The sequence below is a fragment of the Thamnophis elegans genome, chromosome 5 (assembly GCF_009769535.1).
Source record: "Thamnophis elegans isolate rThaEle1 chromosome 5, rThaEle1.pri, whole genome shotgun sequence".
Lineage (NCBI taxonomy): Eukaryota > Metazoa > Chordata > Lepidosauria > Squamata > Colubridae > Thamnophis > Thamnophis elegans.
The window spans coordinates 57,183,671-57,210,214 of NC_045545.1; the positions used below are offsets into that span (position 1 = coordinate 57,183,671).

The 26,544-nt window shown below is 34.9% G+C and overlaps 1 long non-coding RNA gene across 5 annotated transcripts in view; it reads left to right on the forward strand.

Moving 5' to 3' along the window:
- The window catches only part of LOC116508830, a 172,371-nt gene that overhangs the window by 127,911 nt on the left and 17,916 nt on the right, over positions 1 to 26,544 (forward strand). Inside the window, exon 6 of one of the 5 annotated variants that reach the window (XR_004255425.1) lies at positions 25,504 to 25,583. The exons of the other annotated variants lie outside the window; for them this stretch is intronic. This is a non-coding gene — a long non-coding RNA (uncharacterized LOC116508830). Of the gene's footprint in view, positions 1 to 25,503; positions 25,584 to 26,544 lie in introns of those variants that run through there. 5 annotated transcript variants of the gene reach the window in all.

The window sequence follows — 26,544 nt, forward strand, 5'->3', positions numbered from 1 at the left end:
AAGTCCATGGCTGTCATGGAAGCCATTAACTCCTGCGCTCCATCAGAGTGTCCACCGAGTGAAGGCAGGTTGAAGTCCCCCAGGACCATAAGCCTGGGGAACTCTACCGCCAGCTCGGCTACTGACTGGAGGAGCGAGGGGAGAGCTGTTGCAACGCTGTTGGGAGGAAGGTACGTTAGCAACAGGCCCACTTGACCCTCAAGGTCCAACTTCACCAACAAGGACTCACACTTGACAAGCTCCAGAGCATGGATCCTACGAGGAACTAATGACCCTTGGATGATGACAGCCACTCCCCCACCCCTTCTCGGGGTCACGGCTGATGAAGCACCTGAAAACCTTCTGGGCACATTTCAGTGAGGGAGACTCCTCCCTCCAGGTCCAGCCAGGTTTCAGTAATACATGCCAGGTCTGCCCCCTCGTCTAATATTAGGTCCCAGACTAGGGGAGCCTTGTGAACCACAGACCTGGCATTTAGCAACAACAGCCTGCGACTAGGGCCCTGACCACTCTCACCATCTGGCCTTGGAGTGGAACTAACAGGGCCAGAAGGAGGGATCACTGTGATGTAGCGGACCCTCCTTCCCCAGTAATGGCTCAGGAAGTTCATGTATGTAAGTAAGGAAAAGACATTGTATAAAAATAATAATTAATAAATAAAATGTTAATTTAAATATATTATATAACCATAACATTTGAAGGAGCCACTTACATAAGAATATCTTTAAAGATTACTAAAAGTTACAACTCATGCAAAATGCAATAGTCCAGTGTTAATGGGTGAAAACCATTGCAGCAGAGCTGAATGTATATTTCAGGGACCACAGAAATTGTCAATAATCTCCAAAGTGCTGGTTTTCATCTTAGAAGCCCTAAATTCCTTGGCTTCTAGGTATTTTTAAGCCTACATTTTGTAGTAAAATGAGACTGTCCAAACTGCTATGGAATAAGAATACTTTGCCATTCGAAAACATTATTGCAAGTATCATTACCAAGCTGAATATCTTCCATATGATACTATGCATTTGGTATTTGTTTCCTAAAGGAATTTCTATTAAATTTATACCTATTACTTTCAATTCTTTAATTGGCCAGGAAAAAAAAGATAATTTTTTATGTTTCCTGATTTTAGACTAACTCAAGTGCTGGTTATTTGTTAACTTAGTTGAATGTTAAAATCAAAGTATTAATTGAAGTGTGGCAAAGTAGAGGAGTCCTTAATACCTTTTATCAGTATGAGGAATAAGAGCAATCTTGGAGTATGATTTTTCAAGTCTGCTATATGCCCACTTAATTGCTGTGCCATTCATTTTGCATGTAATTTGATGGGATGTTAATTCTATTAATGCAACATAAAATAAAAGTAAATAGAAGTCATAGGAGGATGAAGAGCAATATCAAGACTATAAAGTGCAGAATGACAATTTAATTTCTGGCTTGTTGGCCATTGATGGATCATTAGGCTGACCTATCCACCTTGCAGGGATAAAACCTCCAACCCTCCAAGTCCCCTGTGTCCTCTCAAACCTTTCTACTTCCACTTCACTATCTTTGTACTGCTGTTTCATTTTAGGTTTCCTTTTTACTGAAAAAGTATCACCAATTTTTATCTAGTTTCATAGTTCTGCTGCATATGTATGTCTGACTACTTGGTAAATCTACTGTATATTAAGAAAAAAAGAATAAGTTGTTGGGGGCATTAATCAAATAAACTTTTGCTGCCAGTTTATTTGATCTATTGCAAGCTTGAACTCTGTACAAGAATCTGAACTACTAATGGCCTAGGGAAATTAGTGGAGTTAAGAATAGAAAGGAATTCAAGGTGGGCTGGACTTAGATCTCTTGTGGGTGTGCAGGGACCCAACACTGATGATGCATTTGATCCTTTCTTGGGGTTCAGCCTGACCATCTCCCACAATCTGGATCCAAGCACTAACCAATTCCTTATTTCTGATGGATTGTGTTACAAAACACAACTGCCTTGTGTTACCTTAGACCAAACAAGAAAAACAAAAAAGACGTGTAAATGAACCATGACCCCTATGAAGTTATTAAAGGTAATAACATTGTAATCACTTTTCAAATATGTTTTTGTTTCTGAAGTACTTAACAAAGTTTATGTTTCCAGAGTGCTTGTTTTGTTTTGTTCTGGGTTATTTTGCTATCTCTCTGATTTCAGAAGCAGCATGAGTGGATTATGTTATTTATCTCCATAGGTCTAGATATTTATATCAATTTGCTACAGTTTAACTATGACAAGCTGTGGCTACCTTGGCTGGTTATTTCCTTAACCTTGTTTAATGTTAAACTTGCATTTCTGAGTAGCAAATTTACTAAACTGGAATTAAGCCAGTTGAGCTTTAGATTTGAAAGGTAATACACATCCAATGTGAGGCAAAACTGACGACTATTGCCCTCATTTTACATTGTTTGTGCAAATAATAATTTTGCACTGAAATTTACTGACATTTTATTTTATTTCAATAATGCTAAACTTGATTTATCTAAATCAAATAAAAGGTATCTTGGCAACTGCCTCCTTAAATCTCTTTTTCCCTCCTAGTAAGGTGTTCACCATGTCAAGGTATATTTATGCAAATTTTTACACTTTGCATAGTGCTCACAGAAAAAAGGATAACAACATCTGACAAAGTTTATTGCATTAAATGGAAGGTTAAGAAATCACTTAACCTACTGTACTTCGAAGATCTGGCAAGCCTGCTGAAAGCAGAAAATAGCTATGGTCAGTGTGAAATTGTGGTTATTGATATGGTTGCCATATGCAATTTTCAGGAACAACATGGTACAAGTAACCTTTAGTAAATGATTTTTTTTCAAAAACGTAACAATTGTATTGCATTAAAGTAAATGATTTTTTGAAGTAAAATGTTATATTGTAATATGCATAATACAATACTGTATTACAATATTGCAATAGTAGACAATTTATCCAATAACCTAAATTCATTAATGTATATATAAAATAAAATAAAACTTAGTCATTAAATATACTATAGAAATCTTTTAGAATTTTGCAATTTTTAACTAGGTAAAAAAGAATCTCAAAACCTGACATCTTAACATTTAAATATATATTTAAAAAAGTAGCTAAAGAGATAAATAAAATCAAGATTTAATATCATTGAAATAAATTACCTGTATGTTTCAGAATCTCCACAAAATCTACAAATAATCACTTGGCAGTATCCAGATGGAGTCAAAGTATGGTAGAACACTGAAAATTCTGTCTTCAAAGACACAACAAACTTAAATGCCATATACATAGCAATAGCAATAATCACTCTATCACCTCACATCATTTCCCATATGTTTTTGAGAGATAAGAATGCTAGGATTATAAAACCAACAATTTGAAGCCTATGAAACTTATAACATATGTAACAAATTTGCTCACCAATTTTTAGATAATTATAGATAGGTTAATGTACTATCTAATAAATCCTATTTTGTGCAAAATAATAATAAAAGATGTAACCATATTTAGGATTGCAGCCAAGTAACGTAATGCTATTCTTGGCATTACAGGATTATACTTCTTTTTTTTCAAAATAATGAAAGCAACATAACACAATCTCCAATTTTGATATGTGCATGCAGGGAGAGGAAGCTCCCAAAAGGAGTTTCATGTGTCATGAGGTCATAAATCTACTTTCATCATTTCACACAACCACTGGAAGAGTCCACCATATTGAGTGCTATTCTACAATGATGTTTGCCTTTGAAAAGAGAGATACTGATATAATAAGTTATTTTGATTACTCCACAATAAATGCTTTTCTCTGAAATATTGAAATCTGAACATTTTACATAGTGGTCTTATGAAAAAAAAGTATTTGACCAGAATGTTTTTGTTTTAAAAGAACACTCCTAACAGTTGCTTTAAACACAAGAGCACAACATCCATTCTTCGTTTGTTTGATTTATATCATTTTATACCACTGGCTATGAACATTTCATAAGTGCATAAAAATGCATAGTGATAGTTGACTATGGGTATAATGACTATGATACTATTTATTTCTCTTAGCAAACTTTACCACTGTTCTAGCAGAAATTACCCTGATCTACTTGAGGTATCACATTTTGGTTAATAAACATATCAAATATTTTAAATTATTATTGCAAGAAAACGTCTATGGAAACATGGCTTTAAAAGGAATTGGCTAAATACAGTTACTTGAATTTTTGCTTTTCAAACTATTCTACCTCTTATGTTTTCTTTGCAGGTGGAGTTTTGAACAAATCTATGTTTATTTGTTGGCTCAGGAATGCTTTGTGTAGCTGCAAAATGTCCTTTACAGCCATATCTGTTGGATGCAATTTTTTCATGGACAGGCAGCTAATTCCTTCATTGGAAAAAGCTACTCTGTTGAAACAACATCTGTTAATGTTGGATTGATGGCACATTTAGTATAACTATTCACATTCTTTCAGAATGCAGGTGAACTTAATGCTTAGGTGCCATGGAAAAATTGAATACAACAGGCACTGTTTTGTGTTATAAATAATCATGAATATTAAAAATGTATTCCAAGGTACATGTTACAGGAATACAAGCTGCTAGTCCAGTTCATCCTTGGAAATTTTTTTTTTACCATGTCTCAGAATTTGTACTGGTTTCCAATTAGTTCATCAGCATTAATAGTTGAGAATATAAGTAACTGATATATGAGTTTGCTCTCCACTCAAGTCTTTTTATTTTTAAAGAGGGGTAGAATAATATCTTTAATGGTGGTAGGGAGAGGTAATTTGGTTTATTTCTTCTTTTCATAACATAAAAGTCTGTAGAAAAATAATGTGATTATAAAAATGAAGCACCTTTATTGGGAGAGACAAGCAACTTGTTTGTGATCTTTTGGCCTGAAACTTCCAACCAATCAATAATAAAAACATGGAATATTTTTTTTTTTGCTATTCTTCCACTTGGTACAAGTATATGAAATCTAGATATTTTTATTTTAAGTTTGTTTGTGTATGTGTAGTTTTGAGGTTGGCACCATTTAAAGACATTACATAGTGTAGTTATAGATAATATTTATACAAAGTCATACTTTGTGGTTAAGTAAAATACAGGATTCAATCTGGAATGTCTCTATTAACATTAATGTTTGTTTCAGATTTATTTGAGCAGATCTGAAAGGAGAATCTGGGTTGCAGTAACAATCTTAATTTCTTTTCTCAAAACCAAATGCCAGCCATTTCATTTCTAATTTGTCAGATACTTGGCTTTATGTTTTCAGTTATATTTCCTCTCTGCCTTCGGGTGGTGAGAACATTCAGTCAGAAGGAGAGATCTTTTTACTATATATGGCAACCAAAGCACAGCTTTCTTTCCAAAACCCAAACAGGCAAGAAAAAAAGAAATATTTTAACTGCTTTGTCTCTCCAGATGTATTGAATAAGAAACAAACTCAATTTCTGCGACTGCTGTTTTATCTCCCTCTACTGGTCATTTGAGGCACCAAGTCGTTAAATTCACAGGTTTTTTTTTTAGAAAACTGTGTATGATCCTTGTTCCCAGTAATTATAATATTATTTAGAAGGTTTATACATCTTAAGGTTCTAGATAATTATAAAAATATCCTTAGAACATTAAAAGCATAGCATATACAAATTACAAAGCAAAAACAGTATCAGAGAAATGCCATAGCTGTATAAGAATTGGCAAACAATGGGACTCTGCTTGGGTTGTGATTCATTCCCACACATTTATGTGGAGGGAGAGCGGCAGACTGGATAACCAGTATGTAAAATGCCCATAGGAGAGAGGGGGGCATGAGAAGAATTTCAGGTGGAATCCCCCCCCCCTCCTTCTCTGGAAAGTAAAAGGAAAGGAAGAGATAATACTTTTTTGCAAGATTATTTTAATGTAACTTTACGATAGAGCTAGAGCTACTCCTGGTTGTACTTCTCCTTCTCTGGACTGTCTCACAGGACTAACAATATGTGACAGAGAGAAAGGCAGAACAATAGTCATTTCAAATTTATGATTTGAGGCTATGGTGACATGACTACAGGCAGCAGAAATAGAGGGGAAGTGTTGGTGGGATTGTTGATGGAAAGAGTGTAGCCTCCTTCCTGCTATCTCAATTTATTATAGAAAGAAGAAAACAATCTAGCCTGTGTTTGGTAAATGTCAGTTTATGGCTAAGAGCCAGTTGGTTTTAAAATTAGAAATTGGGAGATTATATGGTTTAGTGCTACCTTCTGCAGGAAGCCAACTTGTGAATCTGGGCCAGTCACTCTCTCTCAGGCCTAGGAAGTAAGCAATTACAAACCAACTTTCAGGGGAAAAAATAAACCCTCTTGCTAAGAAAACTGCAGATATATTTCACATAATCATTACGGGTCTGATATAATTTAATGTTGCTTGTATGAATAATACTGAAATGTGTCAATGTTACTTGCCCAAGTCATAAAGTTAAACAAAATAAAATGTGATTGTTGGAAGGGATCTTGGAAATCTCTAATCTAATCTACTACCCAGTGCAAAAAAAAAATAAAAAAATGCTATTATAATATGCTTCAACATTTGACTGAGATAAACTGGCTCTGGATTACCTGAATGTGGGAAGAAATCTGATTGATTGTCTTAAAGGCTTTAATTGCATCGTGTTATAAGAAGATACATTATGATGATTAATATACCTAGTCCATGTCTGTATTTACATAATACATTTAGGGATAAAGGCATAGTATATGCATGGTATACCACATTCAGCTTGATTAGTGTTTTTCTAGCTTTGCTTGTTAAATGGACTAATATTGTTCAATTAGCATAGTGTACGGCTACTAAATATGGGATACAAAAATCCATTTGACTATTAGAGGACAACAAGTCCTCTAATAGTACAAGTACTCTAATAGAATACTAAGCTAGTATTCTCTATATCTTTGTTCCCAGATACTGGTCATAAGGATTATTAGCCTTAATTTATTGTTTAGTGTGTTATGCAAATCCAGAAATGGGTTAATAATTTCATAAATCAATTTAGAATGTTACCTTTCGTTATTTACAATTAATTATTGTAAACTTACATTTATTCCAAATATATTTAGAAATGGTTTTTAGTAATAGCAATAGCAGTTAGACTTATATACCGCTTCATAGGGCTTTCAGCCCTCTCTAAGTGGTTTACAGAGTCAGCATATTGCCCCCAACAATCCGGGTCCTCATTTTACCCACCTTGGAAGGATGGAAGGCTGAGTCAACCTTGAGCCGGTGAGATTTGAACAGCCGAACTGCAGAACTGCAGTCAGCTGAAGTAGCCTGCAGTGCTGCATTTAACCACTGCGCCACCTCGGCTCTTATAGTTCTTAAAACTATAATTTAGGAATATTAAAGCTGAATGCATGAAATATGATTTTTTGAAAAAATGTGTTGATATCTAATAGCTATACACAAAAACATGTAAGAGAATCCTTATATTTAACAATATTAATGAGTAATCATATAGTTTTGTATATTGTATTGACTAATATATTTGCTTCTCTATGCATTTATTCTTAATATGAACATACCATGCACAGTTTTAATGAATACCTGCAGATAAGTAAATAAGGTGATAAGGCACGATCAGGAAAACAAATGTGCTAATTCATGGATTAGAAATCAAGGATCAATAATATTTATTACTTTATTTTTTAAACTCTTCTTCCTCTTGAAAAATGCAGATGGGTTCATAAAAGAATTACAATGAATTGTGTTGCTGATTTTGGGCAATCATGTGTCTAAACTAATGCAGAATATCTAGAAAATAGCAAGTAAATTGAAGATATATCTAGTGCCAGAAAAAAGGGGGAATTGCAAATTCTGACTAGTTCTTTTGGAATGTTGTTTATATAGTAATGTGTGTTAAAGGAAAAAGGAAAATGGTGCATCTGACTTAGACAAAGCAGGAGTCTAGTTCTAAAATACCTAGAATATATTTCCTCTAGCCTAACACATTTCAAACAATGTCTTGTCAAAAGTATAATAAATTAAAATGCATTTATCAGAACACTTCATTCCTGTGATGAACCTATGATTAAAAATGAAGAAAAATTATGAATTGGTATGCAAATGGGTCCCAGTGACTCTTCTTCCCAAACCAAGATGAACAATAAACCCGGATTGGACCAAATTAATTTGATAATGGGCTCAAAATTCTATTAATCCCCTTTTCCCTCTTTACCTGTAAAACCATATACAATTGTTAATAATTTGGTGTCTCTTCATTATATCTGCAGTCAGATTTCTAAATTGGCTTCCTTACAAAGCCTAACTGCAGATACTTCTTTGCCTTAACCCACCAGTTAAACTTCATGCTTTAACAGAGATACATCTCTCCCTATTACAGAACTATGACAGAAGCTGCAGCTTGCAATCAACCTCTGGAATATGACCATCTTTAGGAATAATTACAGCCCAAGTAATGAAATAAAACAGTTTTATGTTTTGCTTGACACAGGCTAATAGAAATGACAAAGAAAATGAAATAACATATTCAATGGAATATCCAAATAAGATCTTGGTGAAATCCCTTTATGTGATGCAGAGAATTCCCAGTGGCTCTTTAAAGAATTGGCTACTCAAGAGTCCTTGCCTTATAGGAGCTCCATAATAATGCAGAATCGTCTGTGAAAACATGATACATCTGGAAATGAAAGCAAGCTAAGTAATACTCACACACACACACACACACACACACACACACACACACAGAGAGACAGACAGACAGACACACACACACACACACATCAATGACAAGTGAAACATAAGGGCCCATTTCATGACTAAAATAACTGTTTATGTGTAATATCTTTTTAACATTGATTTCTGAAACACTAGTTCTCTATGTTTGGAGCAATGAAGTTTATTTTGAAATATTCTGCTTTAAGTATAGAAGCTGCCATTAACTTTTCCAATTCTTATATCAATATTTATTGCAAAGAGATATCAGTATTTGCCAATATATAATGTTTAATAATAACAATTACAATAATTTCTACTGTATGAGAAACTTGTACCATCCAAAGCAGTTTACATGCCTACATTCTACCTTTATATACCTCATTCTACATTGGTATCTTTTAGACTATGCAGTAATCAGGAACTCTGGTTAAATGTTATATGTATTTCTTCTGAAGTTTGTTTCTTTATGATTCACATTTAAAGGACGCTCAAATTTTCAGTGGCTCTACAGGAATAAAAAATTAAGAACTATTAATGAATTAAAAACAAAAATATATTCTCTGCCCCTGATCCTCTGCCCACATGCTTCTTTCTTTCCAAGATGTCTGAGCACACAGATAAACCCCCAAATGACCTCAACATCTCTCTAAAAGAATGCAAATGACTAACTGTTTGCAATGAATATAAATCCTTCCGTTCCCCACCATCGAGTCACAGCTGAAGAAGCTTCTTGGATACAAATGAAATATCTTAAAAAAAAAACTCCAAGAAAGTCCAGTTGACTCTTGAAAAACTACCTTTGGGATGACCATGACTTCAGTGACTGAGAATTTCATAGCGAGTGAAAAACTATCTGAAACTGGAGTCTTTTCATTAAAAAAGTTGATTGATATTGTATTAGACTTTTGATCCATCTAAATCAGTACTGCGTACAAAGATTCTTAAAAACTTCAGGCATGGGTCTTTCTCCCTCTGCTATTTGAAAGATTTATATAGGGACCAGAGCACATAGAGATTTAAACTTCTGGAAGGGGAAGGGAGAGCTCTCCATGCTGAATATAAGATACCATCAATTTACAGTCCTTTGGAGAGATTAAAGAGAAAAGGGGATATCTATTGAAGGAATCATTCCATTTTTCCCACTTTTTAAAAAATAAATTTGATAAAGACATTGCATTTGATAACATGTAATAACAAAGTTACATGTAAACTATAACCCTATTGTATAAAATATTATACAATATTTTAAACAAAAATTTAAACAAATCTCCATTTTGAACAAAATGGGAAAAAATGAAAGATATTGCAAAAATCAAGAATCCAAGATTTTAGATGTCAGTATATTTCTTTTTAAAGGGATGCGGTGGCTCAGTGGCTAAGACGCTGAGCTTGTCGATCAGAAAGGTTGGCAGTAACGGAGTGAGCTCCCTGCCAACCTAGCAGTTCAAAAGCATGCAAAAATGCAAGTAGAAAAAATAGGAACCACTTTTGATGGGAAGGTAACAGTGTTCCGTGCGCCTTCGGCATTTAGTCATGCCAGCCACATGACCATGGAGATATAGTATCTTTGGACAGTGCTGGCTCTTTGGCTTTGAAATGGAGATGAGCACAGCTCCCTAGAGTCTGGAATTACTAGCACATACGTATGTGCGAGAAGAACCTTTACCTTGTATTTCTTTAGGATTAATTGCATAATTTATACTAATTATTGCAATTGAAAATTTAAATTCTGAGTTCCTAAATCACATGCAATGGTATTTGATTTTATATTTCCATTGAAACACATTTAATTCTCATATATGGGTTTCTTGAAAACAAATATAGTCACAAATGTTCAGATTGTGTTACCTTCAGTTTATTTTAAAAAATTATTTGCTATCTACCTATGTTTCTCGAACCTTTAAGATATCTATATCATGAAAAGTAGACAAGGAAAGAATGAGATGTTGTTTTTTTGGAGTGATGATCAGCCTAGGGTCTGCAATACAAGTTTTGAAAAATGCAGAAAACTTGAAACTTTACCTTAGATACTACAGTATTCAATATAAATTAAACAAAAAGAAATAGAAAACCTCTTATGATTAAATGATATTAATAAATATAATTATAGGCAGCCAATACACAAAAATGAATATACAATTCAATACTTGGAGGTCTTCTAATCCAACCCTCTGCCTAGGCAGGAAATCTTATACCATTTCAGATAAATGGCTATCCAATATCTTCTTAAAGACTTACAGTGTTGGGGCATTCACAACTTCTGTAGGGAAACTGTTCCACTGATTAATTGTTCTAACTGTCAGGAAATTTCTCCTCAGTTCTAAGTTGCTACTCTCCTTGATTAGTTTCCACCCATTGCTTCTTGTTCTACCCTCAGGTGCCCTGGAGAAGAGTTTGATTCCCTTTTCTTTGTGGCAACCCCTGAGATATTGGAACACTGCTATCATGTCTCCCCTAGTCCTTCTTTTCATTAAACTAGACATACCCAGTTCCTGCAACCGTTCTTCATATGTTTTAGTCTCCAGTCCCCTAATCATCTTTGTTGCTCTTCTCTGCACTCTTTCTAGAGTTTCCACATCTTTTCTACATCGTGGCGACCAAAACTGAATGTGATATTCCAAGTGTGGCCTTACCAAGGCATTATAAAGTGGTATTAACACTTCACATGATCTTGATTCTATTCTTCTGTTTATGTAGCCTAGAACTGTGTTGGCTTTTTTGGCAGCTGCTGCACACTGCTGGCTCATATTCCTTGTCCACTAGGATTCCAAGATCCCTCTCACAGTTACTACTATTGAGCAAGATACAACTATACTGTACCTGTGCATTTTGTTTTTCTTGCCTAAATGTAGAAGCTTACTCTTTTCACCATTGAATTTCATTTTATTAGATAGTGCCCAATGTTCAAGTTTGTCAAGATCTTTCTGTATCTTAAGCCTATCTTCTGGAGTGTTGGCTATTCCTGCCATCTTGGTGTCATCTGCAAATTTGATGAGTTCCCAATTTATACACAAAATTCTGATTGAAGTCAGCTCAGAAACCAAATTACATGCAACTTACAACCCAAGAAGCTGTTTTAAAAAGCACTTAGTGGGTTATCAGTTGGGACATGCAAAAATACCCAGACATCCCACCCTCCTTTCTTCTAAAGCTGTAAATAAGAATAAAGATAAATAGTGGGAAATGTATACCTATTCACACATTGTGCATATATAATTAATGTAATGAATCAGCTGTCCAAACCAATAAATCATTTTAGTAGACTGCTAGAATAATTCTCCATTGCTTCATCATTATGCAAGGAGGCAATGTACTTACACATTGTTGCCAAGAAACTACAAGGATGTGTCCATGTAGCCACCAAAAGTCAAGCTCAAATTGAGAGGATCTTTACTTTGTAAAGAATATTCCTAATTAATTAATATGAGTGTAACCTTGCATATGTGTCCTTGTTATTATCATCATCTCTATCCACCTACTCCCTGCCAAAACTGTTGACTAGTTTGGGATTTTTGAATATAAAAATGATTGAAAAAGTCAGAAAGGTTTTTGCCTGTTTTCTTGCAATGTAAAATTGGCAGAATATCTCACTTGCTTTAGTTCTCTTTTCATATGAATTGTTTCAAATATGATATTCTGCAATTTGATTCTGATTTGTTTACTAAGAAATATATTTTATAGATTAAATTTGGGAATAATGTTAATTAGGATTTTCTACAAATGATAAATGACTCCTTCAATAATGTTTTGTTGACCAACACATATACTCCCTGGCAGGTGTCACAGAAGTAAGAAAAGTGCCATATGCACTACAAAAATATCTCATTATTAATAACAGCTGGTACAATAATTTTTATCCCGAAACATAAATGATGTGTCCCATGAATTTCTAATCCACCCACTCTACTTATTGCTCCATCTGGTCAATTTTGAATTAGCAACCAGAACATTTCCAATCCCATGCTGAATGATATAAGATAATATTTGCAGACATACAGTATCTTGGGTACTTGGCAATAGAAAGGTTTCAAAAACATCTCTGCATTTTTAGGACCAAACAAGTCATTTTTATTAGAACAGATCCTCAAAAAAGCATTTTTCTCCAAAGTGCTTCTGTAAAATGCTGTGAAAAGCTGTGAAAAGCACTCTTCCAGCCAGCAGAGTAGCTACACTATTTAGCTTTACTCATCGAGGTGGATTTTTATTTGAGTAGCAGATATTATGTCCTTTGAAATAATATAACTTCATTGAAGTCAATTAATTTGCCTAAATGAAGAGTACCTTGCCTTTGCAATCAACTTTGTTGAAATGTCGTCTGGTACAAATAATACTAACATCACAAATGCCTCTTCATCATTGCAAAAATTATGTAATTTATAATTTGTATAATTGTAATTGTTGTATTTCAGGGTGGAACTGAAGAAGAGTTCTTGTTCTCTGAGCTTGGTTGTTTACTTATAGACATTTCACTACCCAATTATGTAACATCATTAGGTACTGATGATGATACACTATTTTCCTTTGCATCTTCCTCTATTTCCAAGCAGCAAGCAGTGTTACTTGAAAACAGTGTTATGAGAGAGCCAGCTTGGTCTAGTAGTCAAGGGACTAGACTAGAAATCAGGAGACTATGAATTCTAGTCCTGTTTGGCATGAAAGACATCTGACCGTTTACTCTCTCTCAGCCCATGAGATCAGGCTTGGTCAACAAGCTGGCCAGTGAATCCCTGTCCCAATCAATGAATCAACATGTGATTGATTAAAAAAAAAACCCAACCCTGCAATTGTGAGAAAAGCCTAGAAATGAAAAAAATATTACAACGTAGATTAGTAACAGTGAGCAGACATTATTGAATGACAGTTTTTTGGTTCAAAGCTGCTCCTGAGTGCTTCCGCCATATGTACTGAGAGGATATGCACCAAAGAGAAATTCCTTGTGTGTCCAATCACACTTGGCCAATAAAGAATTCTATTCTATTCTATTCTATTCTATTCTGTTCTGTTCTGTTCTCCTGAAGTTCTAAAAGTGTAGTACATTTTGAAGGAGTTAACTGGCTTTCAGGCTAGTAACCCTCCTTTGTGGAAGCTGACAGTAATGAAATGTATGCAACAAACAAAAAGAAAAGGCTTTGCTGTCTTAATCTTATTAAACATTGAATAATATTTAATAAGTATTCATTATATCATTTTTATTATTGATCACACAACTTAGAAGTTGAAATATTAAACTTACGTACTTCAGACTTGCCAATTTATTTTTTACAGAAATCAGCAGGGCAGACACTATGATCGTGATTGTTGTTTGATAAAAATGAAAATGCTCAGATTAGGATTGGGGTATTAATCTCTCATTCCAATTTTACTTAGTTTAATTAAACCGATAGGCCCAATTTTAGCAAAACATCCCTTCGATATTTGACAGATTGTGGCTAGATAAGAATTTAGATTGCAAACAAGAACCAAAACCCCAATGTATCATTGAATGTCATTGTTGGCATGAGAATGTAATTCTCTAACAGATGAATGGCAGTTTAACTTACTGCTTCTTTGTCCTGATTTCATAGAGCTATCCATCCTGTGCCACAAGGCCTTGAAACTGAGCAGTTGTTGGCAGTTGACATTATTTTGCTCTGAATACCTCTGGCTGGCAGCTTATCTTTTGCTTGTTTGTCTTTCTTGGCACAATCCAGGGGTATCTGCAGGGTGTGCTGAAACAAGTCAAAATGGCAAATGAGACAGTGTGATCAAAGTACCACCTACTTATTGTGTGCAATGCACCAACTTGGCCACGCTCTTGTTTCTTTTTACCTCACCTCTGGACACTCCTAGCACTGTCCCTACTATTTAGAATTATGGATATTTCAGGCATGGAAAGGGGAATTGTTTAAAATATGTAATTTTCTATTGGAAGGAGCAATTTTATCTGATTCATCTAAATTGCTGATATGTGTTTCAACATTCAAATCATTTGCAAAAAATAGCAAAGAATAAATGAGCGGTAAGGTCAATTTGGATGGAGTTACTCTGATTGCAACATAATAATTTTCTAGCTTTTTTTTTTTTGCTTGTTTCAAATGTCGTCTCCATATTCCCTTTTCTCTTTTATGCCCTTATTAATTCTGAGGCTACATTGTATTAGTAATAATGTTTTATGTGTATACAGTTTTTATTATGTTTACATTCTCCTTGTTTCTGCAGAAGGATTACCAGAGGGTATAAAACCTAGCATTTGGAATGCAAGTAGGATTTTATATGGTGGAGTAGAGTGTATCTGTATGTTTCAGGAGCCCATTCAGCAACCCAACCCACCAGTTCATGTAGGTTCTGTGTCTCTCTTGAATGGAATGGAATGGAATAGAATAGAATAGAATTTTGGAATGTCCTTGTCAATACTATTTGATCATTATCTGCCATTCCACATTCAGCAATATTGTATGAGAAAAAAATCATTTTTATTAATCTGCTTAAAAGGTCTTTTTAATTTGCTGCTGTACTTTTATTGTTTCAGTTTTAATGTTGCTTTTTATTCCCCCACCCCCCTGCTACTTCAAGGAGAAATCCTGGATGAAACCTGATATTTCTAAACAAGACAGCATCGTGTCTCTCATTTTTAGAACAATTGATACTGTTCTACATGTTTGACAATGTTCTTCAAGTGGCCAGTTGGGTAGACAAACAGGGGTTGAACATAAATCCCAAGCTAAAAGAGGAATTGTGTGTGCAGTTGGCAATGTACACTGAATTCCTGTCTTTGAGCCAACTTTCAGAGTGGCAAATAAAGAGAATTCTTTGTATAGAACCAGGAAATGGCTGAGCTAGTTTTCACCTGTGACCACTCATGAAGGAATGGTAGCTCATTATGCACTTCTCAGTGCCATGAATGTCAAAGTGGATTAATGCTATTATATTTGCCTAGTGATATTTTGAAACAGACTTCCTAAACAGAGAGGGTTCTAGTATCTGGCTAATATATATATTTTACTTTCTCTAGTAAACTAAGTAAACCAATAATTTACAGATTTTACCAGTAAGTTTGTTGTGATTGCTGTAAACTCTTTGAAAACTGATCCCCCCCCCCCACTGAGTTTATTTCACTCCATCAGGACCAGTGGTGGAGATTAATTACCATTAATTAAGGTATTCTACCATTAATGAAAGTTGAAAAATCATTGATAATTACACTTCCACCATAGTCATCTTTCTAAAAAAGAATGACCTCATTATTATCTGCTCTGGTATTTTTCTTTCCATTAGTGTTTTGGCCAGAGATAATTTGGCCAGATGCTGGCTTTTTCCACTTTAACTCTTAAGAATGAATCATGAAAAAAACATTGACGGATTTTAGTTCACAGTACCTTTTGTAAATGTAGTATTTGGTAGTGTCATCTAACTTTACTTTAATTCTGTCAATCACAGAAAATTTATTCAGTAATTTTTACTGTGGTTTTGCTTTTGTTTTGAAAAGTCATCCCAGTTGGCATCACTGCTATAAAAAATGGTTTTTAAATTTATACATACATACATACATTATATGTGTGTGTGTATGTATGTATGTATATGTATATATATATATATATATATATATATATATATATATATATATATATATATATATATATATACATATACATATACATATACATATACATATACATATACATATACATATATATATATATATATATATATATATATGTGTGTGTGTGTGTGTGTATGAATGTATGTGTGTATATATACATACATACATACATACATACATACATACATACATTACTGTGGAGTTCGTTTCTGATTAGAGCTAATTCAGTTCTTTTCAGGATCCTTTCGGCAGCTGACGTTTTAGAATGGAATTTTAGTTGGAAGCATTGAGGATCAGGCTTTTGTCTTGGCAGTTGCGTAGGAATGTGAGGTCACATAAGATGGTGGCTCTTCGGACTTCAAGTTTCTCATACGATCTGGTGAGCAGGAAGGTCTCCTCCCCGTAGAGATAGGATATTTGTTTTCATAGATTTTCACAGGTGTAGGTATGCTGGTCTTGTTGTATTCGGGTCTTTTCTCATGGAAGATTGAGATTGTCTTGGCAATGTTTCAGTGAGGTCTCACTCGCCATCCTTAGGCTGGTGTTTTTGGCTTAATGTGTGGCTGGAGCTGCCATCTTTCTATAAATCTTGGTGTGTGTGTGTGTGTGTGTGTGTGTGTGTGTGTGTGTATTGCTAGCTTTGTTTCAGTAAGTGGATTGATTGGATGTGTGGCTGTATCATGATTGGTAGATTGGTGCTGATTGGTGCTGGCTGTGGGTCAGTTGTTGTTTTGTGTTGTAACGGCCTGGGTGGTTGGTGGGGCTCATTTGTTTACCAGGACTGGTTTTCAGATGTCTGGTAGGCAGAAGGTATCATCAAGTTTATTCATGTTGTGGGAGTGTTTCTATATTTTGATAGCTTCCATAATTATTTTCTTGTTGAAATGTTCAGTTTTGGAGATTATTTTGAACCATGCTTTAAACCGAAAACACTAGCCTGAAGATGGTGAATGAGACCTTGCCGAAATGTTGCCAAGACAATATCAATCTTACACGGGAAAAGACCTGAATACAACAAGACCAACATATCTACATCTGTGAAAATCTACAAAAACATTTCATAGATTTTCACGGGTACAGGTATGCAGGACTTGATGTCTTCGGGTCTAGACTGTGAGTATCTTGGCGATGTTTCAATGAGGTCCCACTCGCCATCTTCAGGCTGGTGCCTTCAGCTTCTTGCTTGTGTGAGCAAAGCATGATCGGAGCTGCTGTCTTTCTATAAATATTGGTGGGGGTATGTGGAGTGCTGGCTTTGTTGCTGTAAGTGGGTTGGTTGGCTGTGTTGTTACATCTTGATTAGTTGATGGAGTTGATGTATGCAGATTAGTCAGCTGTTTTGTAACATCCTGTGTGGCTGAGGTACTAGCTGTGTGCCCATTAGTCTTTTGTGTTGTAATGGGCTGGGTAATTGGCGGTGTGATGACATCCTGAGCTCTAGTGTAGTCAGTGACATGCGATGAGGTTTATGGCTGGTAAGGCACTGATGTCATCACCCAAGATGCTGAGGAACAGAAACATTTTACATTTACAAAATATAACAAAGACATTTCAGTACTTCAACAGCAGGACTAAAGGTAGTCCTCAACTTACAACTGTTCATTTAGTGACTATTCAAAATTACACCACTGAAAAAAGTGACTTAAGACCGTTTTTCACTTATGACCATTGCAGCATCCCCATGGTCACATGATCAAAATTCAGATGCTTGGCAACTGGTTCATATTTTTGATTGTTGCAGTATCTTGGAGTCACATGATCACTTTGTGCAACTATCTTACATTTTGCAACCTTCTGACAGTAGACAAGCAAAGTCAATGGAGGAAGCCAGATTCACTTAACAACTGCAACAAAAAAGTCATAGAGTGAGGCAAAATTCACTTAACTGTCTTACTGTGCAAAATAAAATTTTAGGTTCAATTGTGGTCATAGGTTCAGGACTACCTGTGTCCTATTAAAACACGACAAACGATCATCATGAAGGGAGGACTGTGACATCTTTGATCTTTTTGCAATTGCATAGAAAAAGGCGAGAATTAATATTCTACTTCAGTTCTACTTGGAAATGAACAGCTATCAGTAATAAAGTTTAGCAGGCAATGACATACACTATTGAAAATATATCATCCCCTACAACCCTGGGTAGAAGTTTTGGAATATATTTAAGGAAAGTTAAATATTAATAATTAATTTAATATATGTTGCCTGCACTGGATGTTTGCATAATGGAATGGAGGAGGAGGAGGAGGAGGAGGAGGAGGAGGAGGAGGAGGGATGAAAGGCAAGGGGGGAGGAGTAATTCCTACTCTTTCTCCCAGTGTATCCTTCAGCAGTATGTTTAAAGCCCTCAATGGCAGGTAACTGTAATTCACGTCCAAGTCTGCTCACCCAACCCGCTTTGCACCGCAAGTATTATTTAGCTAGGGGTGGGTAGAAAACAATGAAGAATAAACGTGTTCCTCCTGGAGCTTGTTGGGGGAGGGGGTGCAGCCATCCCCGTCTGTCACCAAAGGAACCTCAGGCAGTTAAAAGGGAATAAGCGTGGCCTTAGCTCAGCAGAAATTACTGGATTCTATTGTTAGCCCACCTTGGATAATAAAGCGCTATTGCCATCCACACTCTGGCAGGGGAGGGGAAACTTCCAACAAAACGCAGCAACCAGAGAAAAGCAGCGAGGAAGCTCGTCCAGGGAGAGCAACGTGCTGCTTTCGCCTTAGATTCCTCTCCTCTGCGCATGCACCTTTCTCTCTTTTTTCGCCAGCTGCTTATATATATTTCTAGATAAGGCACTTTGTTTGTGTCACATACAAACACAGATCTAAAATACTTTAGTCAAATATTTGGTATCAGAGCTTTAACTTAATAATTATTATCACACATTTACTAGGTATTTATATAATGTGAGGAGAGAAATTCACAAATGTGAATTTAAAAAAATGGGTACCAAATTTCTTTGAACTTAATTGGATGCTACTACAAATTAGATTTAACAGATTTCTATAAAATATGGAATAGAATTTATAAGTGGCTAGAAAACTAAAGCCAAAACAGAAAATAGAGAATGTAAATGTAATGGTGATATAAATAATTAATATTGTTATTAATAGGAGCCAAGGTGGCGCAGTGGTTAAATGCAGCACTGCAGGCTACTGCTAGATCAGCAGTTCAGCGGTTCAAATCTCACTGGCTCAGGGTTGACTCAGCCTTCCATCCTTCCGAGGTGGGTAAAATGAGGACCCAGATTGTTGGGGGCAATATGCTGACTCTCTGTAAACCGCTTAGAGAGGGCTGAAAGCCCTATGAAGCGGTATATAAGTCTACTGCTATTACTGCTATAAATTAGTGTTAGTACTACTTTATTATATTATGGGACAAGATAAAATCAATAGGAAGACAATGCAGAATGGAAAACCACAAAGGCTAAACATGAAAGCTGATACAGAAGGCTGTATAATTACTTTATATTGTTATGTATGTTTTGTTTTTTTTTCTTGTGTTTTTCCTCTGTTTTTAAAGATTAAAATGTTTAATAAAACTATTAAAACAATTTAGATTTAGATTGATTTAGATGTATATTTGATTCATTGAGGTTAAAAAGCACTGTTTCTTCGTTTGATTTCAAATTGCAACAAGCTTGTTCTATTATGTGGATTCATAAACTGGAGACAAATAGCTGAGTTCCCTTCTGTAATATTGTGATATTCTAGGTGCACCCCATGCTTTATTTACTTATGCTACTTAAGTGAATACAATTCCTATCCACTAAGCCATTTTAATTGTTTTTACATTGAGCTTATATTTACTAGAAACAGAGATCAAATTCTGTAGTTAGAAAGCCAAGAGATGATGAGTAACTCTATTCTTGAATATAGATATAGTTGCTATTCATGCAGCCACATGGCTGACACTCTATGAGGCACACAATGTCAAGGGATCTCATGGAGAATTTAAAGTCTGATAGCATGCTTAGTCTTATAAAAATATAGTTCATGGGGGGAAGGGGCTACATGCATTTCGAATTGGACTAAAAAGAAAACAAACCAGAGTTCCAGATGAGTTTCTTTGTCTAATACTGGGAGAATTATAAATGCTGATCGTGGAAATCATTATTTGCCAGAAGAAAAGAATACCTTTAAATTTGCATCTTACTTTGCTAGCTCATCACTTACATATTTTATTGTATAATTAGTTGAGTGACTCAACTCTTCACTCAACTCCTAATAACATACAGGGAAACCTCTTCCATCCTTATTTGTACTTAGTGACAATCCATGGCTCTTCAAGGACACCCCATTAATATCCCCAATCTTATTCCTCCACCATATTCATTATCTTCCCCTTCTACTTCAACTTTCCTCAAGTATAGTTGTTGCTGTTTTAAGTCTATTACTTACTTGCTCATATTACAAAGATAACGGGCAATCTTTATTTCATCCAACGCTGATTTTTCTTGTAGTCCATGGCACATTTAATAACTGTGTCCAAATCCATAATCTGAAGTCCTTTGACTTATTTCTCATCCATTCTCTCAATATCCAGCTTTTATAGCTATGTATTACTAGTAGAAAAAATATTGCCTTAATAATGCTTTTTTGTTGTTGTCATAGAGAAAATTTTTATAATAGAAGTAGAGGTGCACAGAATTCAGCTCAAACAGAAAAGGTGTTTTGGATCTATTTTTGATAAATTTGATATATCTGTCAGAAATATGCCTTTTCTCTGTACCTCTTGGCATAGTGGCTACATAGCACTGGAAAATATATGTTTAAGTTAGAGAGAAACTTTAAGAAGGAGATGATGGGTTTGTATTATAATCTGTTGCCATCTCCTTTGCACTTCCTTAACTCAAAGATGTATTTTTCTAGGAATAAGTAGCTATTGTACAAACCCTATAAAGGCGCTGCTTTGAAGCACTGTTCCAACTTTGGATCCAAACAATGCATGACTTTCATCCTTGATTTCAGTGATCTCTTGCCATCTTCTCTATGATTCATTTCCTCTTTAACAAGCTGACCGTATTTATCTACACCTGAGCTCAGGAAAATAAAACTTTCATCTTCATTATTGTGTTAATTGTAAATTCACTAGGTACCTTTGTTGACATTGCCTTTGTCTCTTTAGCATTTAACATTTTTGTTTCTATTTTCAAAGTGAGCTGTCTTAAATTGCCATTTGCTAATTTTCTTATTTTATTTATTAGATTTGTGTGCCACCCATCTCATCTAGAGTGATGTTATATACTGTTTATATATAGTTAGCATTTCAACTTCATTTTTTATTTCACTTGTCATCTCTTCCAGTCTGACCTTATTTGTATTTGTTGTGCAAATTAAACAGATTCAGAAAACAGAGCAATAGCAATAGCATTTAGATTTATACACAGCTTTACAGCTGAGATTTGTGAGATTTAAACTGCCAAATTGCAGGCAGCTGACAGTCAGAAGAAATAGCCTGCAGCACTGCACTCCAACCCCTGTACCACCACCAAGAATATACTTCCTTCTTTCACCTTTTTCCTTAATCTCAGCACCCTTTCTCCAAACCCAACTTTCATAGTAGCCGCTTGTTAATTGTAAAAAGAAGAATAAACAATAATTAGCTTTATATGTTCCACATTCTGCAGGATCCATATGCTCTGGTCAATAAGGCAAAAGTAAATTCATTCTTATATTTTCTCATTCTCCCAATTATCTATTATTTTAACTGTTTAATTTTCTTCCTGTTTTCTTTTCCCATTCACTTAGGATTTCCATGTATTTCTATTCTTCTTCTCTGTAAGGTCATAAATATATTTTTGTTATTAGTACAATAGTTTGGTGATTTCCTTTCAACCCTTTATTGAGTACATATATATCAGAGATAAATGTGATAAGCCACTTTATTCAATGTAGACATTTTTATCTTTTTCAAACTTTAAGATGCAGACTTTTATTTCATTTTTGTTGATATACAATGTTCTTATTTTAACTGCTTCTTCTCCTGTAACTTTAGTTCAGAAGGCACCTGTTTCTATTGTATTTGACAGCTAGTTTCTTGGCTATCATATTTCACTTTTCACCACAGTTATTCCCATATATATTATTTCTCTCCAAATGTTTCTGATATTTTATAATCTTATTATCCATTGTTTCAGTATACTCTTTCCATCTTCCATTAACCTCTTTTACCTCTATTAGATTTCTTCTGTGATTTTAAGTAGTACTACCTCAGATGTAAATTTGTAGATTTTATTTCTCTAATCTTAAAATCATTGTCTTGTTCCTTTTATCATTCCCAGTTTCCTGTTAGTTTCTTTAAATGTTCATATTTTCAATTAAGATTATTTTCCTTGTACTTTTATGTCTAGTATTAGGAGATTGAGTTCACATATCATAAATCCTTTCACTTTACTAGAGCTTTTATTCTGCTTTCTCTGACCATTGGGATATGTCTTCTGAACTGTAGTTTCTTCTCTGAAATTTGAGGAATACTTATTTTTTTCTCCTCAGATTCTTTTTCACCTAAGTTAAGTATACTTAATTTATCCCTTCCATTAATGTTGTTTTCTACCTGCATGTCATCCAGATCAACTTTTGCTGGTGTATCTGCTCTCTTTAATTTTTTTAATTTAATTCATATATTTGGCACTAATAATGTATGATTTCTTTCAACACATGGAAGTGTGTAAACTAACTGGATTGTCCTTCTCCATTCTATTCATGTTTGATCTATTTGTTTATTCCATTACTATGGCAGTGTAAAGTCTATATTTATATTGCTAGGATCCAATGCTACCAATATATGAATGAATAAGATTTTTTTTTTACAACTGGGTCATGGATCTAAAAAGGAGGTGGCTCAGTTCATACTCCTAATATTGTCCAATTTCTCAGGCCCAACAGATTGGTGGTGGGATTAAGCCAGTTCACACCTATTCAGGAGAACCGGTTGTTAATTTTCTAAGCAGTTTGGAGAACCGGTTGTTGGAAGAAATATCATTTTGTTTTTTTCCACTTTACAGGGTTAAACCTGTAAGGAAGGCAGGAAGGAAACATTCTGGTATTGTTTCTAGCCTAATCTTTATTGACCTGCTTAGTGAAACAGCCCTTCCGGTTAACCCTTTATAACAGCTAAGGCGAAGCGCCCATCGATGTGTGTGACATTGAGTTGGCCATGCCCACATGGTCACATGACAACCAAGCTACACCTAGCCAGCTGGACATTAGGGCAGAGAACTGGTTGTTAAATTATTTGAATCCCTCCATTGCAACAGATTCATATCATTCCTAGATAACCAGGCAAGACTCCACCAGCATTCTCTCTGACTTAGAACACACTCAGCATTCAACTGCAAACAAACCCAAACTGCCTCACTGGTGCTGAGCATAATTTTGTATGTCCCTACAGAAGGTCGCCCAGGTCCCTTTCTCCCAGAGGGCTTGTGTCAACCCAAATAGGGCTGAGGGTAGAAAACGACAAGATCTGTTCTGTTATTTTTCAACTATTTTCTATTTTTGACCATAGACATTTCATTTCAATCTATCCAAAATGTCACTTAGCCTCAACAGACCTGTATAGTATTAGAAGTATGAAAAACCAAAGCAAATAGTGTTAAATAAAATATATGTGAAAGCAAAAAGAAAAGAGTTGAATGTTTGTTGTGGACAGTTAAAAATGAATGATTTAATCTTTGAATAATGTACTACTGAAAACCAAGTTCCATGGGGATATGACTAGCTTGTTTGATAACTGTTGCTTGTGGTAACAGTAAAATTAACACAAATGGCACAGCAACTACAGTAAACAGTAGAAATATATTAAACTCACCAGTTTTAGGAAATAATATTCAGAGTCCTAACATAAATCAGAACATTGTCTCCATGCATTCCTTTCTTATTTCATAAGATATCCCAAAATAATCCTGTGACGAATTCAATGGTGACACTGAACATTAGAAAGCTTTGTCCATTCATCAATCATTTGAGTAAAGCACCTATTTCTAAATATTGATGTGCTAGTGGGTGTCATATTAACTGCATTTCTATCTAAGAGCTGCTATTAACTGCTAAGTGCTTAGCAGTCTTGATCTTTCTTTTTTGTTTTTGTATGTCTCATTATTTGTAACATGCGACTTTCTGGCTTTTGTAGCAAGTTTTTTAATTCTTCTACAAATTAAGTAATGTAGTTTACTTCTCACTAACAGCAAAATTCTGTCAGTCTAATGATTACCTTATTACCATTGTTAAGTTATTGAATTCTAACTCTTCCTTGTTATAATGTATTCACTGATAATGTCTGGGAACAAGAGAACCATATAATTAGTGAAATAGATATGTTCCTATTGAACTGATGGATCTTTTTCAAAATAGATAGCTGATGAGATGAGTATCATACAGTGCTTGGTTTAGGTTCTATATTGCTTATGAAATTTCACTGAAACAATAAATAAAAATGCAGTGTTTGAAAGATCATATTTATTATATTGCATTAAGATTTTTAAAAATCAAAATATATTAATTACTTACCCTTTTTGTAGACTTTATTAGTTATATAAAGACAGCATTGTATATTTAAACTTAAAATCTTGAAACAAGGTGATATTATATAAAATGATATTCTAGTATGTGAAATCATAAAGTTGCAAGCTTAGAAAATTATAGACAGATGTACAAAGGCCTCACTTCAATTAGGTATCATAGAATTATGGAGTTGGAAGAACCATTTAGGATGTGGGGTTCTAATTTCCTGCTTCATGCTGGCATTCAAATTGAAATATCTCTGATAAACAAGTGTCCAGCTTCTTCTTAAACACATCCAATAAAATGTAGGCAATTATTATTTTGGAGCATGAATTCCCCTAGCAATAGTGCTTTATATATTTATTTTTTTCTGATAAAATTTATCTGGAATCTTTATAAATTAAAATCATTATTCTATAGCCTGTCTTTGGGAGGAAAAAGTTAAAATGTTTTAGCTTTTTGTGTGACAAACTTTTATTACTTAAAGAGGTATTGTTAGATTAATGAAACTTCAAGGTTCTAATTAATGGCTTTGAACAGTGAAGAAAACTTGTGCAGGTAGAATTATCACTCACAGCCCAACATTTTAGAGAACATTAGGCTTCCTTGATCTCCAGGTGCGGGCACCTTTTTATATGAAGAAAAAAACTAAACATGAGCAATTACCTGCCAGATGAAATAGTCAAAGTCTACCCAGAGATCATAGATAATTTACAAATTTTGCTTTTCAGTAGACTTATACTTCAAGGAACGCAGTGGCTAAGACACTGAGTTTGCCGATCAGAAAGGTCAGCAGTTTGGCGATTCGAATCCCTAGTGCCATGTAATGGAGTGACTTCCAGTTACTTGTCCCAGCTTCTGCCAACCTAGCAGTTCAAAAGCATGTAAAAATGTAAGTAGAAAAATAGGAACCACTTTTGATAGGAGTTCTGCGTGCCTTCTGTGTTTAGTCATGCTGGCCACATGACCATGGAGAAGTCTTCAAACACCGCTGGCTCTTTGGCTTTGAAACTAAGATGAGCACCACCTCCTAGAGTTGGTAATGACTAGCATGTATGTATGAGGGGAATCTTTACCTTTACCTTAGACTTATACTACCATAGGGAAGTCCATTGCACAGAATATAGTTTTGAAGGTCCAATCCTCCCCAATCCTATAAGGAATTTTGGGGATATATCTAGCTTATATTTTTATAATTATAATTATAATTTTTATAATTACATTTGCTTTCACAAACCCAGTACAAGATATTCAAAGAGAAACAATTAAGGTATGTGGTTGTTGCTGTTTAAAGATAGAGATGGGTGACTTAGAAGGGTGACTTAGATGGGTGACTTAATGTCTAATAGGATTTGGAATATCTGGAGTAGTTTGGGTATTAACTAAACTTATGTTGTTGTCTCTGGAGAGGATTGACTTGAAGGAACAGCTCTGCAAGTTAGGATCCTCTTTGACTTACAGTGCCTACAGGATTAGCAGGTGGCAGCTGGGGTTAAGAAAAAATCTTTGCCCAGCTTTGTGCCAATTGGAACTTTATTTGGGATAGAAAGATTTGTACATGCCCTTATTACCATTCATCTAAACTACTGCAGCACATTCTATATGGGGCTGTCTTTAAAGACAGCCAGAAATTCTCATTGATACAAAATGCAAACTTCCAAGTGCTCATGGGTATTTGCCAATATGCATATGTTACACCTATTCTGCAGGCCCTGCATTGGCTTCCTATCTGTTTCTAAATGCAGTTTAATGTGCTGTTTTCAACTTATAAA